Below are 15,605 nucleotides of genomic sequence, written 5' to 3'. Positions count from 1 at the left end.
AGTTCTGGGCACTACAGTTCAAAAAGGATGTTGAGAAACTGGAGTGTGTCCAAAGGAGGATGACCAAAATGGTGAAGGGTCTGGAAACCATGTCCTATGAGGAACACCTTAGAGAGGTGGGGATGTTTAGCCTGGAGAAGAGAAGGTTAAGAGGTGATATGATAGCCCTGTTTAAATATTTGAAGGGATGTCATATTTTGAGGAAGGAGCAAGCTTGTTTTCTGCTGCTCCAGAGACTAGGACCCAGAGCAATGGATGCAAACTGCTGGAAAAGAGATTCCACCTCAACATTAGGAAGAACTTCCTGACAGGAAGGGCTGTTCAATAGTGGAACACACTCAGAGAGTGATGGAGTCTCCCTCCTTGGAAGTCTTTAAACAGAGGCTGGATGGCCATCTGTCAGGAATGCTTTGATTAAGAGTTCCTGCATGGCAGGGGGTTGGACTGCATGGTCCTTGCAGTCTCTTCCAACTCTAGGATTCTATGATTCTATGCTCCCTTCAAGTGTGAAGGAATCCCCTTCTTTGCAAGTTTTGCATGACAAAGGGTTTGGACTGGATGGCCATTGTGGTTTCTCCCTACTTTGTGAATCTACGATTCTATGATATCAGGTCATCTCTGACTTATGGTGACCCTAAAGCAAACCTATCACTGGCTCTTCTTGGCAGGTTTCATAAGAGGGGATTTACCATTGCCATCCTCTGAGGCTGAGAGAGTGTGACTTGTCCAGGGTGATCCTGTGGGTTTGGAATATGCTGCGTTGGAGTGTGGTCTTTGGAGGTCTTTAAACAGATGCTTTTATTGTGAGTTCTGCATGGCAAGAGGTTGGACTGGATGGCCCTTCTGGTTTCTTCATTCATATTTTAACAGAATAGCTTTCCTCCCCCTGCCTCAGTCAGGGGCACCTTGCTTTTCTCCCGCCAGGACAGAAAATGTTTGGGAAACGGAGGTGGGATCATGGCCTCCCAAGTCTCATGCCCATCCTTGAACAACTCTTATGACACCTCTGCGGGACACCATTTGAGGATCACTGGCCTAAAACTTGGGTGTCCCTGCTTAGCTTCCAAGAGCACAGAGGGTCTGGTGCCTTTATGGTATTTAGGCTCCTACATGCAAGCTATGAGACTACTGTAGTTATTATAAAATAAGCTCTGAGGATAGGGGGGGAAAGGAAAGAATTTCAAATCAATTATACAAACATGGGATTTCCTAGAAGCAAAAAAATTAAAAAAAAGGAAAAAAGGGGGAACAGCACCAAATCTTGGCAGTAAATCACTTTTAAAAGAGCTAGAAAAAGGCATTAAGTTACTGAGGTTACAAAGAGATGGGAAAATGGAAGAGGGCTGACTGAGGTATTGCTAGGAGGCTTCCAAAGGGAATGAGATGAGAGAAGGAAAACAGGATGCAACACAGACTGTCAAAAAACTATCCTTTAATGCAATGAAAACTAACATATACAAATTACATGTAAAAAATAACACTTGGGCAGCACCAAGAAGTGTTTGGCTAGTGAGTCCTATGTCACAATATCGGCAAGAGATTAGAAAACCAACAGGCTATGAGTTTTGAATAATGTCGTATCCAGATAGCTAGGGAAGTGAATAAGCAAAGCAGGAATACAGAATTAAAATGTATAGGGTACCATCAGCAAAATTGGGTGGCGGGATGGGAGAAATTTGCAGGTAGAGGTAAGGTCAGCTTGCCAAACTAGAGAAAAACAGTCCCTCAGAAAAGGCAGATAGAAATACTACATGATCATCATCTCCAGAGGTGGGCTTAAAAATCCTGCCATTCAGTTAATACGGACTGTCTCTCTGAGACCTTGGAAATTCAAGTGCTTGTCCCAATAAGACCAGACATGGGATCAGTAGGATTTATATATATGTTGACTTTCTGTTCAACAATTGATTCAACAGCCCTTTTCCAGTTGGGACTAGCAACTGGATTTAGGCCATATGGGCTTCCAAGCACTGCTTATTGCTTACAACTGCTTAAAGTACAGTGCACCTGCATTATATATGGGCACTCCATAAGAGGCTTCCAGCATGTGCTGGAAGCCTGCACCAGAAGAAACCTTGGCATGCCCGGAAAAAGTAATGGGGCGCGCCGTGGGCACAAGTCCCATTACTTCTAATGGGGCTCCAGCAAACGTGTATTTTTCCTTACGCGGGGGGTCTGGAACGGATTCCCCACGTAAGGAAAGAGCGCACCGTATCAGGATGTGAGAGTAATATATTTGGATCTCTTTCTCTCCCCCCATATATTTCCTTTATTAATTTCTAAATTAACTCTACGGCATTGAAGTGAATCCTCTGTCCTTTGGATGGCCTGTGTTTACGGCTTGAAGTCCAGCAATCTGAAAAGTATTCAAACTCCTTCCACTTGGTCAACTAAAGAACAGTCATTTATTTATTATTTTATTGCCTTCAAGACGTTTCCAACTTATGGCAACCCTAAGGTGATGCTATTATCAGGATTTCTTGGCAAGATTTCTTAAGAGGAGTTTCCCTTCACCTTCCTCTGAGGCTGAGAGCATGTGACTTGCCCATGGACATCCAGTGGTTTTTCAAGGCCAAGCAGGGATCTGAACCCTGGTCTCTAGAGTCATAGTCCAACACTCAAACCATTAAACCATGCTAGCTCTATTTACCATTTTACACAGGTATATTTCCCCTTGTAGGGTATCTTTCATGAGAGTGAAGGCTTTCTGTCACCCTAAAAGTCTTTCCAACTTTGGTCACAAAAGTGACCAAAGAAGGCAGTTTTGGAATGTGACGGAAAAGGCAAAAGTGCTGTCAAAAAATGGCTGTCACAGGACACCATACACAAAATCGCTGCCATCGTAAGTGCAGCCACTCACAAAATGGCCATGTTGCAAGATGGCAAATTGGTGACAAAGAATTTGCCCAAGGCTTTGAATATGAGAGAGGAATAAGGACAGAAGGCTTTGATCCATAGCGTGCCCACTCTTTCAGCATCATCCCTCTCTTCCTCTAAGATACATATGTGCATACACTCTCCAACTGCAACCATCACATTCCTCTGTCATTCTAGCCCATGAGCCTCATCTCTTAGTAGTTCTTCCTTGCCACCCAAATTTGTCTTTGCTTCCTTACAAATTCTACCATGCAATGATATGTGTAGGTTGAATATTTAAATACGGGGTGGTGGTGACAGGTAAAGTCATTGTATACAGTCAGCCCTCTGTATCCACAGATTCTACATCCACTGATTAAACCATCCAGAACTTGAAAATATTTTTTAAAAATAATAATCCAAAACAAACCTTGATTTTGCAATTTTATATATGGAGCACCATTTTACTATGCCATTGTATCTAATGGACTTGAGCATCTACGGATTTTGGTATCTACAAGGGGTCTTGGAACCCCAGTGGATAGGAAAGGCCCACGGTATTTCACTTTCCAAATGTGGAGGGCATCTCTCTTCAAACTTGAGACCCTGAAGGATCTGTGGGTCATCTATTAATGTCTACATTAGTAGTGGACTGGCTGCCAGTCACTGGCAAGGTTCCAGGAACAAATTAAACAGTTATAGACTATGGGGACATATATGTTGCCCATTCTTGACATATTGGGGCAGAGGGGAATGTCAGCCTCTCACATCAGTTACCTTAGGATGCGTTGGTCTACATTGTTGGTATAGAAAGAAGTTTGCAAATGTCACTGAATTTTCTAGAAGAACAACACAACAGATAAGGAGTAAGCCAGCAAGAAGAATAATAAAATAAAGGGGGGGGGGGGGGAGAGCACAGCTACATCACATGAGCAGATAAATTATTCTTCACTTAGCACAACTTGTTATGTTTGTCATAAAAACAAGAACTATGTGTTATTTCTCCTCTGCGTGAATTATTATGATGTCTGTTCAGCTTTGATCTCTGATTGAAGCTGATCTAATATTGAAGGCATTTCTGTGGCTGTTCTTAATGTGTGAATCATTTGGTGCCGTCTGAGGACTGATTTGTGAGTATAGCTCTTTCCACACTCCAGACAGATATATGGTCTCTCTCCGGTGTGATTCATTTGATGGGTAATAAGGTTTCTCTTCTCAATAAAGCCTTTCCCACACTCCAGGCATTCATAGGGCTTCTCTTCTGTGTGAACAAGTTGGTGTCTGTTAAGCTGTGATAGCCAGTAGAAGCATTTTCCACACTTGGGACATTTATAGGGTTTCTCTCCAATATGAAGCTTTTTATGTTCTGTGAGGTATCTCTTCTGATTGAAGCATTTCCCACATTCCAGGCATGGGTATGGTTTCTCACCTGTGTGGATAAATTGGTGTCTTTTCAAATGCGGTCCCCAACGAAAGCTTTTTCCACACTCCAGACACTGATACGGTTTCTCCAGTGTATGAATCACGTAATGTTTTTTGAAAGCCGATTTGTAACGGAAAGTAATCCCACATTCCAGGCACTGATACGGTTTTTCTCCTGTCTGATCTATTTGATGTGCAACAAAGTTTGTCTTCCCAGTCAAGGTTCTTCCAAGGTTCTCCTGGCAAATATATGTGTTCTCCTCTGTAGGCATCCTTTGATGGTTAGCAAGGGGTACATTCCATCTTAAGCTCTCTCCCCACTCAGGACATTGATGGGAATATTCCTCTGCTTCATTTGTAGCATGAACATTCATCCTGGAAGTCCAATGGAAGTCATTCTCATAAATAAGACACTTACTGCTCTCTTTGTCTTTTTCTCTTTCCTCATTGATTGGCATTTCCCTGATGTCAGCACTGTGAGAAGGAAGCAACTGATTACCCTTCTCTTTTGCATCTTTTCTTTCATTCCACTCTTCCTCCTCTGCATCTCTATCTCTTTCCAATGGCACTTGGCATGGTACTTCTCCATTCTCACTCTCCCATCCACCATTATCTGCAAAGAAGAGAGACAACTGGTACGAGGGCAAGAAAGAAGGGAAGGAATACATAAACAAACAAGCACAAGTGACACAATTGTAATGAAAAGAAGACCCAGGAAAAAGGAAGAGATCTTGCCATGGAGTTGGAAGGAGTCCACATTTGTTCAACATCTTTATAAATTCACAAAACTGCAACACCTTTATGGGTCCACCCAAAATGCACAAAATATATGATGCAAGCTTTCAAAGCAATACCAACCTCTTCATCAGGCAAAGGTGTTAAAAATCAAACAGGAGAAAAAAATAAGGGGAAAAAAGTGACGATGTTGGAATCACAGGCCTACATTTTGTGAAAATATTGTTACAGTTGTTCTCAGTTAAGCTGGTATAAAGAAATATCTATGTAGGCAGAGACCATTCCTTTAAAGTCATAAAGGTTCAGAACCCATGTGACCAAAAAAGAGGAATGGCCATTGGCTACATGGATATTCCTCCGTACCAGCTTAACTGAGAAACAAATGTAACAAAATGTAGGCCTGTGACTTCAAACTACAAAACCAGGATTCTGTAGGATGGATTCATGTAGTTAAAGTGGTATCAAACTGCCTTATTTCTACAGGGTAGATGCACCCCAAGTTACAAGCTCCACTTTCAAAGGCAGTATCCTTGTAAAAAGGTGGTCAAAAAACTCATCTTTCCACCCTGCCCAGAAATCAGCAAGGCTGGACAATGACAATCCAGTGCCCTAAAGTATATACCAAGACTGCAAAAAGATATGGGAATGACAAAACTGATTTCATCAACCAAGAGCCAGAGAATCCTTACCGAGAGAGGCCACCATCCCGTAATTCTTCTCCATGACCTCTGTGTGCAAAGCCCTTTGGCTGGGATCCAGTAGGGCCCACTCCTCCTCACTAAAATGTACAGACACCTCCTCAAAGGCCACCTGAAAGAAGATAAGAATTCTTGATATATAGATGTTCCTGCCACAGGTACACAGACATGCAATGTACCCTTAAGCTGACCCAGCAAAGGTTCAAACAGAAGACCCGGATTTTTGGAAATATACCCAACCTGTTTATGCAGCATTTAAAAGAACCATTAAACAGAAGCAAGTGCAGGTCTTAATAAAATATCTGGCCCTTCAAGAGTGGCACTCTGCAGATGGGTCTACACTGGCCAGAATACTCCAGACTGCCCCTGGAATAGTCTGGTCCTCAAGCCGCCCTGATTCCCCCCCCCCTCAACCATTCCTTGCATGTTCCAGAATGACAGATTAGGAGGAACCTCCTGACAGTAAGAGCTGTTTGACAGTGGAGCACACTCCCTCAGAATGTAATGGGGTCTCCTTCCTTGGAGGTCTTTAAACAGAGGCTGGATGGCCATCTGTCGGGAATGCTTTGACTGTGAGTTCCTGCATGGCAGGGGGTTGCACTGGATGGCCCTTTTGGTTTCTTCCAACGCTCTGATTCTATGATTCTATGACTACATAGCATCCTGCTGTGCCAGCTGCCACAACAGGTCACTCCCTCTGAGAGCAGAAACAAGGCATGCAGCAATGACCACATGGCTGCCTCGTTCTGACCTCAGAGAAACGACTCACACTGTTTGTGGCAGGATAGCACAGTGGGACACACATGTAAACAAATGCGCCGGATCCTATAGAAAGATCTATAGCAAATGGTGAGTCTTTTACATTCACATCAAAGTAAAAATAGCCTGGACTCGCTGCAGGACTGCCCTTTTCACAATTAGACAGCGGGACAGGGTAACATTGGCGGGGGGGAGAGGAAACTACTTCAAATGGCCCACGTAAACATACCACCAGTCATTTTAGTAGGAAACTTGGGCAAAAGTAAAAGACAAAAGAAAGATGCTGTTTGGCTGTGTGAAGTGTGCAACCAATAGCAAAGAACCCCTGGCCTGTTCCCAGCTCATCACAATTTCAATCATTTTACCTGATCTGTTTCCACAGTAACCGACTCCACTTCATCAAGAAGAAGAGATGAATTACTGCATTGTTCTGGCATCCTTGGGTCATCTGTAAGATTGAGGGGGGGGGGGCAGAGAACAATTAATTTCATTATTATTTTTGCAAGTTCATTTTTTAACCAAAGTACAAGCATATCTAAGAGGGTCAGTTTTCGACCAAGACTCTGGAAACCAGGGATTGATTTCCAGCTCACCTATAAACCCAATGAATGACCCTGGACAAGTCACATGCTCTCAGCCTAAGGGGAAAGCAATGGCAAACCTCATCTGAACAAATCTTGCCAAGAAAACTCAATGATAGGTTTGCCTTAGGGTAGTCATAAGTTGAAAACGACTTGAAAGCACACAACAACAAGTATATCTTGGTTATCAAAGCCTCAGACAAAGAAACTCCTTTTAACAAAGTCTTTTTATGCCTGCTCAGTGCTCATCCCTCCTTGTCCTCCTTGTTCACTGTCTACCTGGATGTTTTTTAGCAGCATCAGCATTTGGACAATGGTGAAAGAAGGATGAGAAAAACAGGCCCTTGCAGCAAAATTTCTGCAGTAAACAGTCCCTTAAAGCCTCAGCTGGCAAAGTGGGATTCTACTCTAGCCACTTCTACTGTAGCTTTGTGTGCATACCTACAAAAGGCAAGTAAACAGTGGCTGCCCTCTCAATCCTGTACTGAGCATGTGTGATCAAAAAACCAGAGAGAAAAGGGGGAAAGCCGCTAAGCCTCCCTCACCAGCTATCCCCAACAAGTTCAAAAAGCACAGATCTATAGGTTTGTCCACCAAAATGGAAACCATACAAAAAGCAAAGTCTGGTGAAAGGAAAAGGATGCGTTTTGGACCAATGCTTCAAACAAGTTTTAGAAAATGCTGAAAATGTTTTTGTTATACAAGACTTCTCTGACCTGGTTGTTTCATTTCACATGTGCATATTGTTAGTGTTGAACAAAAAGTTTGTTGGAACATGTGTAGCTGTTCCCCTTTTATATGGTGGTAGAAAAGTATCCCTTATTCTTTCCATGCTATTTCTACCTCTGCTACTAAATTTTCTTTAAAAAAAAAAAATCTTTAAATTAAAAAAAAGGGCACCATAGCTGCTGCCACAGCTGTCACTGCGGCAGAGATGCACATGACACTGCCCACCATACGGTGGGCTGCACAGCATGATGCTGGCATAATGCCAGCATGGGGGTGGGTAGCATGCGGTCACCACGCCCCCACTCTGCCCTCACGCCAATGTTTCTTGCCAGTCTGTTAAGGGCCTTAAATAGGATTAAAACATATTAAACAGATGACCAAGTTAACACAAGAGACTGGACCAAAATAGTTTATCAAAACATTTAGACCACAAAAGCTTCACTAAAATTATGTTTTAACTTGGCACCTCACAGAAACCAATGCTAATTCAGACTTCAAGGGACTTCTATAAATTGGGTGCCATAGAAAAGAAAACACACTGCGTGATGAATCTCTCCCATTAGTGGTGATGGTGATGGTGGTGGTGGTGTGTGTGTATATATATAGGTGCTTCTTAACTAATCAAACTAGGGCGGGATACAGACGGGCAGGGGAAGACGTCTTGGAGGTGTATTCTGCTGAATACGGAGCCTCCAGACCGCCCGCCCCCGGGGCGTGGCTCAGGAGATGGGGCTTCCACATGGGGGGCAGTGAAGACGCCTCACCTGGGGCCATTTCAGACCCGGAGTTTCCAAACCGCCGCCTCGGAGGACGCTGCAAAGAGAGAGGCAGCTTGCTCACGGGCGGCCAAAAACGGGGCTTTTTTTTTCTTTTGCCGGCTGGCGGATGCGCCTTTAAAACTTTTCCCCCCGCTCTGCCCAAGAACAATGGTGGTCTCCTGCCAGCTGGTGATCAGCTGGTGTTGGCATCCTTGTCCGCTTGCACTTTGCCAGTGTCACCAGCATCATAGATGCCTCCTCTCCTTTGGTCCCCGCGCTCCTGCTGAATCTGCAATGCACAGCCACAGCTGTCTCCGCTGCCACCGCTGTCCCCCTGCCATCCCCCATCACCTCCCTTGTATATATGTAAATATTTACAGTTTTAGTGTTTTTTATTGTTAGGTGAAAATGGCACAGGAATGTGTGTAGGGGTTCACTTTAAAGTCCAAACTTTCCAAGCAGCGCATGCGTACATGTTGCTCTAGGGTTAGGGTTAGGGTTAGGGTTAGGGTTACGAGTCTTAAAATGCGCTGCAGCTGTGCTGCAGCTTCCACACCTGCATGGCAGCTGACGCTGCAATTAAAGCCTGACTGCAAACTGCGCATGTTCCAGGACCCCGACTCATTATGCGACGCAGCAGACACGGAGCTTTTAAATGGGCAACTTAAATTAGCGGCGTAGCAATTCTGGCGTACCGGTGCAGCAGCTTACAGACGGAGCTGCGCAGCTGCGCATCAAACGGAAAAGAAGCGGAGAAAAGCAGCACCTTTTTAATGCCGCTTCTTCCCGCTTGGGGCGTGCGGGGGGCGTGTTCATGGCGGCATTCAGGTAAGGCCCGTCTGAAGGCTCTACCTTCATGACGTCATGAATACACCCCTTTTTGCCCATCTGTATCCCGCCTAGGTTTTGTTTGGCACAAACTTTGATGGAGTCTGGGATGTACAAATTTTAAACCTACTGAATAAAACAACAACCACTATGACAAGCATTCAGGGGACCATACACGCAGACCACGTTATTTTAGGGATATTCAAGGCCAAGCTAAAAATGCATAATGAATCCTTACCCAGTGAAGCAGTCCCATCACTGTCCTCCACCTTGATCCATTTGAACAGCAACCTATGACTGGTGTCTGATGGGACCTCTTGGGCCTTAAGAATAACACTGTCCTGCTGCTCTTCCTCTTTTTTCTCTGCCTCCTGGCTCAGGAGGAAACCTTCAGCCAGGGCCACTGCTTGGGAACTGGTCTCTGCCCCACATTCCCGGACCCAGCTGGCCATCTCTGGGGGAAGGACGGCCAGGAACTGGTCCAGGATCACCAGGTCTAGGATCTGAATTCTTGTATGTTGCTCTGGCTTCAGCCACTGATGACAGAGAGCATGGAGTCTGTGGCAAACCTCTCGGGGACCCTCAGCCTCGTGATAACAGAACGTCCGAAAGCGTTGGCACTGAGCATCTGAGCTGAACATCTTTTCATCCAGGACATTCTGCATTTTCTTTTCCCAGGATTCCTCACTTCTTCCAGCCCAGATTGTATTGGCCCCTCTTTCTCCTTCAGGACTGGATGTGTTTAGGTCTTCAATCTGGACTCCAACAGGGCTGAAGAACCTCTTCCTTTCTCCATCGGATTATGTCATGAAGCAAAGGCTACAAAACACAGTGAGAGATAAAGCCCTGGTTATTGGGTAAAATCTTTAAATGAACAGTTTTTTTAACATTCCTAAGAAAGATTGTGCTAATTTACAGTTCACTTCCAAGTTCTTTTCTCTGGAAATAAGACAAAGGCCACTTATCATAAAGGTCCTCAGGAAACCAGTCTCCTTCACTGTTCCACTCTGCTTTCTGCCTCCATGCGTATGTATGTGTGTTGTGTGCCTTCAAGTCATTTCCGACTTATGGCGACCCTAATGTAAGCCTATATAATCTTTCTTGGCAAGATTTGTTCAGATGAGGTTTGCCATTGCCTTCCCCTGCGGCTGAGAACATGTGACTTGTCTAAGGTCATCCAGTGGGTTTCTTGATTAAGTGGGGAATCAAAGCCTGGTCTCCGGGTCATAGTCCAACACTCAAACCACTACACCATGCTGGCTCTCTGCCTCCATGCACCCTACTCCATAAATGTAAACTACACTTGTCCCTCCTTATTCTCTAGGGTTAGGGGCACAAGATCTCTATTAATATGGAAAAAACGTAAACAAAACCAGCATGTTTTACCAGAGAGGACACCTCTCTAAGAATCTCTAGGTCCTCCAAGGCAACTCTGTGGTCAACGTCTGACAGGCACTGACCATAGAAGTGCTGGAAGAGCTATAAATGCCTAGTTGAATATTCTCTCTAGGAATCTCTAGGTCTTTCAGTGCAACTTTTAGTTAAAGTTGACCATAGAGTTGCACTGAGTACCTAGATATTCCTAGAGATAACATATTAAACAAATCCGTGAATAATCAAATCCACATATCAAAACCACAAATATGGAGGGATGAGTGTAGTTTGAAATGGCTTTGAATTAATTAGGAATCAACTGAGACGCTGCTGAATCTGGTTGTTTTATAGAAAACGTGGAGCACAACTAAGAATTCTGGGGTCCCTCCCAGTTTTCTCTTCCCTTCCCATTCTTCTTTGTTTATTCAGTAGTGAAACCCAAAAGCAGAGGGAAATTGCTTTCTTTTCATTTAAGGGTGTGAGAGTTCTCAAGAAAAATACTGTACTTATGTATGTCTGGATATTTTTTTAAAGGGGGAACTCCATTGTAGCCCTACTCTCTTAACAATATTTGGATGCATTTGGGGAGTCACTGTAGTCTTGTTGTTCTGTATCAACTTCCAACTTATGCGATCCCAACATGGGATTTTCTTGCCAAGATTTGTTCAGAGGTGGGGTTTGCCTTTGCCTATTACTGAACGTGTGACTTGCCCAAGCTCACAGAGTTGGTTTCCATGGCAGAGCGGAAGACACAAACCCTGGTCTCCAGGTTCATAGTACAGCACTCAAACCACTACACCATGCTGGCTCTCTTAGTAAGACTGTGGCCTTACGGTGATAAAGATGCCCAATCCATTTGTGGGGGTTCGGTTCCAGAGCCCTCTCAGATGAGAAAAAATATGTAGGTTCAAGCCCTATTAGAGTCACTGGGCAGCGATGTGCATGCCTGTAGTAGCAGGCATACACCGGCATTGACAATAATGGGGTGAAGCAATTTGCAGATGCTTGAGTCCACTGAAAGCTTCCCCTCTGATACAGTGGGTCTGCTGTAATACAGAAATTTGATTTTGCATTTTTTGCAGCAGCAGTTAGCTTTGAAATCGCTCAGTGATAGCACCACTTGAAAGGTCTCTCTTTTCAAGGATGGTGACAAATGTCTGGAGAGCTACATTATCTGAAAACCTGACTCACAACCTGAAAATGTACAAAGACACTGGAACCATGGACAGATGCATATTAGTATGACATCTTTTTAACCTGGCTGTCTGCAGAGATTCATTGTTCTACAAATTTCCTCCACACCTATTGAGTTTTTGGACAACATAAATGAAACATGAAATGAAGAAATTACAACCAGTGGTACCCAAACTTTTGCCCTCCAAATGTTGCAGACTTCCACTTCCAGAAGCTCCAGTCCACTTGACCAACATTCAGGAATTCTGCGAGCTGTAATCCAAAACATCGAGAGAAGCCAAGTTTCACGAACCACTGAACTGTACACCACTACAGGAATTGACTTGCCTCAAGATGAGAGGAAATGTAATTTCAAGCCAAAAACAAACTGTTCAATAAGGCCACCACTACGATATTTCATTGTGCTGTTGTTTATTTCCATTTGAATATTTGTTGCTCTAGTTAATTACAAATTGTAACTGTTTTGTGTATTCAGCCAGTGTGGTTCAATTCCCAGCTTGGTCTTGAAAACCTATCGGGTGACCCTGGGCAAGTCACACTCTCTCAGCCTCAGAGGAAGGCAGTAACAAAGCCCCTTTGAACAAATCTTGCCAAGAAAACCCAATGATAGGCTCATCTTTGGGTCGTCGTAAGTTGCAACCATAATATTTTGGTTACAACATTTAGGTTACCACCAGGCTACTTTGAGCGATTCCCACTTTCACAGCTTTAGAAGAAGGCAACAGCACCTCACCCCCAACAAATCTTGCCAGAGAAACCCCAAGTCAGGTTCATCTTAAGGTTGCCATAAGCTGGAAATATCCTAAAGGCATACAATGAAAACATCAATTTTATTGGGAACATGGCTGAGCATATGTGGAAGCCATTGGCAGTTTTGCAGATGAACCACTTCATAGATCTTGTATTTCCCAATATAAACCTACCTGAATTTTAAGATCTTGAGGGGAAGGCTTTCTCTTGGTCCCACATCACTGTACATACAGTGGGTGAAAATACAAGAGAGAGCCTTCCTGGTGCCTGCCGCCAGATTATGAAATTCCCTTCCATGGGAGGTTAGGTTGGCCCTATCCTCTTTCTTTCAGACCTTCATATTTCCCCAGGCTTTTGCCAGGCCCTTGCAGAAGGCATTCCAGTTGGTGGTGTGCTATGCTTTTATTGCTACTTATTACATTTTAACTCTTCTTTTCCCAGTTTTAAATCAATGTATTTAATGTGGTAGTTTTACTTAATTTGCTTTTAACCCATTGTTTTAAGAGCATTTGGTTTTAACTCAAAGATGTTAGTCTGTAGAATCAGCATGTAGAGAGCTCTTGTAGCACCTTTGAGACTAACTGAAACGAAGAAGTTGGCAGCAGAAGCTTTTCACAGCCTTAAGTCTACTTCTCCAGACTTGAGTCTGTGAAAGTTCATGCTGCCAACTTCTTTCTTTCAGTTAGTCTCAAAGGTGCTACAAGATCTCTCTAAACACTGGTTTTAAACTCATTTTGTGAGTTGCTTTGGATCCCACATTGGGAGAAAATGAAATGCTACCTATTTATAGTTGTTGTTGCTGCTGTGTGACTTTAAGTCATTTCCAGCTTATGACCAACCTAGCAAGGGGTTTTCATGGCAAGATTGTTCAAGTAGGTTTGCCATTGCTTTCCCCTGAAGCTGAGAGAGTGTGATTTGACCAAGGTCACCCAATGGGTTTTATAGCCAAGCTGGGAATCGAACCCTGTCTACAGAGTTGTGATCCAATATTCAAACACATTGGAGAAAGACCCCCAAAATTTCTTCCCCTGATCAATCTTGCTTTGGGTCCTTCTTGGCCTCTTTTTGAATTTTGATCTTGAGTCCAGGAAACCACAGTTTTCCTCCAGTTATTCATATGTGTACACACAGTTCTACATGACACAACCTTCCACCACAATATGGAGACTCTTTCCACATACTAACTGGCAATTTCCCTAACAAAAGCAGCTTTGAGCACAGCTGGCTGGTCTCTGCCCTTGACCTCAGTGCAATCCCTAGTGGCCCTTCATCTTTTCCTGTCCAGAGTCCAGTATTGTTTTTGTATTTTAAATAGCACCAGTCAAGAATTTATAATCAGCAACAAAAGCAAGGATTGATCAGATACATGAACCTTGTCCTTCCCTGACAAATGGCCACCCAGCCTCAGTTTTAAAACCTCCAAAGAAGAGGACTCTTTCACCCTCCAAGGGAACTTTCTTTCCAGGAGGGATTCCCCAAAATGTCCTCCATTTTGAGCAAGACCACGAAGCATGGAATTACATTTATATGAGTGGAGCTTCTTTTATATTTCCTATGTCCATGTCCTTAATTTTTCCTTTAATGTCCTCCATTTTATGTCGCCTTGTCCTCTTCTGTGGTTATGGGGACACCTGGTCACCCAGGTTCTAGCTCATCATTATCATCATCATCCCCATGACCACCTTGAATGGTCCCCAGAAAGGGAGAGGCAACCAGGGGAGTTATTCTGTGGCTCCCCTAAACTGGGACATACTAAAACAAGTACTTGCCCACAGAGAACCATACTTGCCCATAGAAGATCATTAGAAAATACTTGCCTACAGCAAGTATTCTCCAATGATTGGGCAAATATTCCCCAATATTGCCCTATAGGCAAGTATTCCCCAATGTATCCCTATGGGCAAGTATTCCCCTATGGTTCCCTATAGGCAAGTATTCTCCAGTATATCCCTATGTGCATATATTCTCCTATGTTTCTCTATAGGCAAATGTTCCCCAATGTATCCCTATAGGCAAGTATTCTCCAGTGTTTCCCTATAGCCTGGTATTCACCAATGTTTCCCTATGGGCAAGTATTCCCCTATGGTTCCCCCTGAGCCCCAATGCCCAGGAGGGGGGAAAGGAGGGCCAACTCACCAGACTCTGCCCACTCCCAGGAACCAGGAGGGTGCCAACTTCTGCTCCTCCTTGGGGCTCCTCTGCCTTTAAGTCTCCCCTGGGCTCCTCCACTCCTTCGCCCCTCCCTCCAGGGATCATAGAGAGGAGACACTCACATGGCCATAGAGAGGGAGGGAGGGAGAGGAGGACCCCCAGGAGCCTTTGGACCGGAAGTCCCGCCCCCTTTCAGCCCCACTTCCTCCTTCTCTAGGAATCCTCCCCTCCTGTTCTCGTCTCTCCCTCTGGAGGACTCCAGAGCTCTCCTGGCTTGAAGTCACTCAGCCTCAGAGGATGAGATATATAGGGATATAGGACACCTCCTCTGAAGAATCTTGCCAATAAAACCTTCCTGAGAGGGTCCCCATAAGTCAGAAATGACATGAAGACATACCAAGGGCAAAGTCACACTCTCTCAGCCTCAGGATGGCAATAGGAAAGCCCCTCTGAAGAATCCTGCCAAGAAAACCCTGTGGCCCTAGGGTCGCCACAAGGAATTGAAGGCACACAACAACAACCCTCTTTCAGCCTGGCATAGTGGTTTGAGTGCTGGATATAACTCTACTTACTCGTTTCCCAAATCGGCCATGAAACCCACTGGGTGGCCTTGGGCAAGTCACACCCTCTCAGCCTCAGGGGCTGGCAACGGTGAAACTCTTCTGAACACATCCATAGCTTCACCTTGGGGCCGCCATAAGTCAGAAATCACTTGAAGGCACACAACAACAACTACAAACTGCAGCTAAAGGTGGAGTCTCCCCTTTTCA

At 44.3% G+C, this 15,605-nt stretch overlaps 1 pseudogene across 1 annotated transcript; it reads right to left on the bottom strand.

Annotated features, from left to right (window-relative positions):
* Window positions 1-1,425: 1,425 nt before the first annotated feature.
* Window positions 1,426-14,982, bottom strand: LOC149320521 (zinc finger protein 202-like; annotated as a pseudogene). The gene is made up of 5 exons (XR_016278582.1): window positions 14,821-14,982; window positions 9,605-10,185; window positions 6,836-6,918; window positions 5,703-5,823; window positions 1,426-4,891 (listed from the first exon to the last, which is right to left on the bottom strand). The product of XR_016278582.1 is annotated as a zinc finger protein 202-like (transcript).
* Between the last annotated feature and the right edge of the window lie 623 nt (window positions 14,983-15,605).

Source organism: Sceloporus occidentalis, unplaced genomic scaffold (assembly GCF_023333645.1).
Source record: "Sceloporus occidentalis isolate IW3139 unplaced genomic scaffold, rSceOcc1.0.p SCAF_1, whole genome shotgun sequence".
NCBI classification, from domain to species: Eukaryota; Metazoa; Chordata; class Lepidosauria; order Squamata; family Phrynosomatidae; genus Sceloporus; species Sceloporus occidentalis.
The sequence above is the reverse complement of the archived record's forward strand: the minus strand, read 5'-3'. Positions and strand labels throughout refer to the sequence as shown.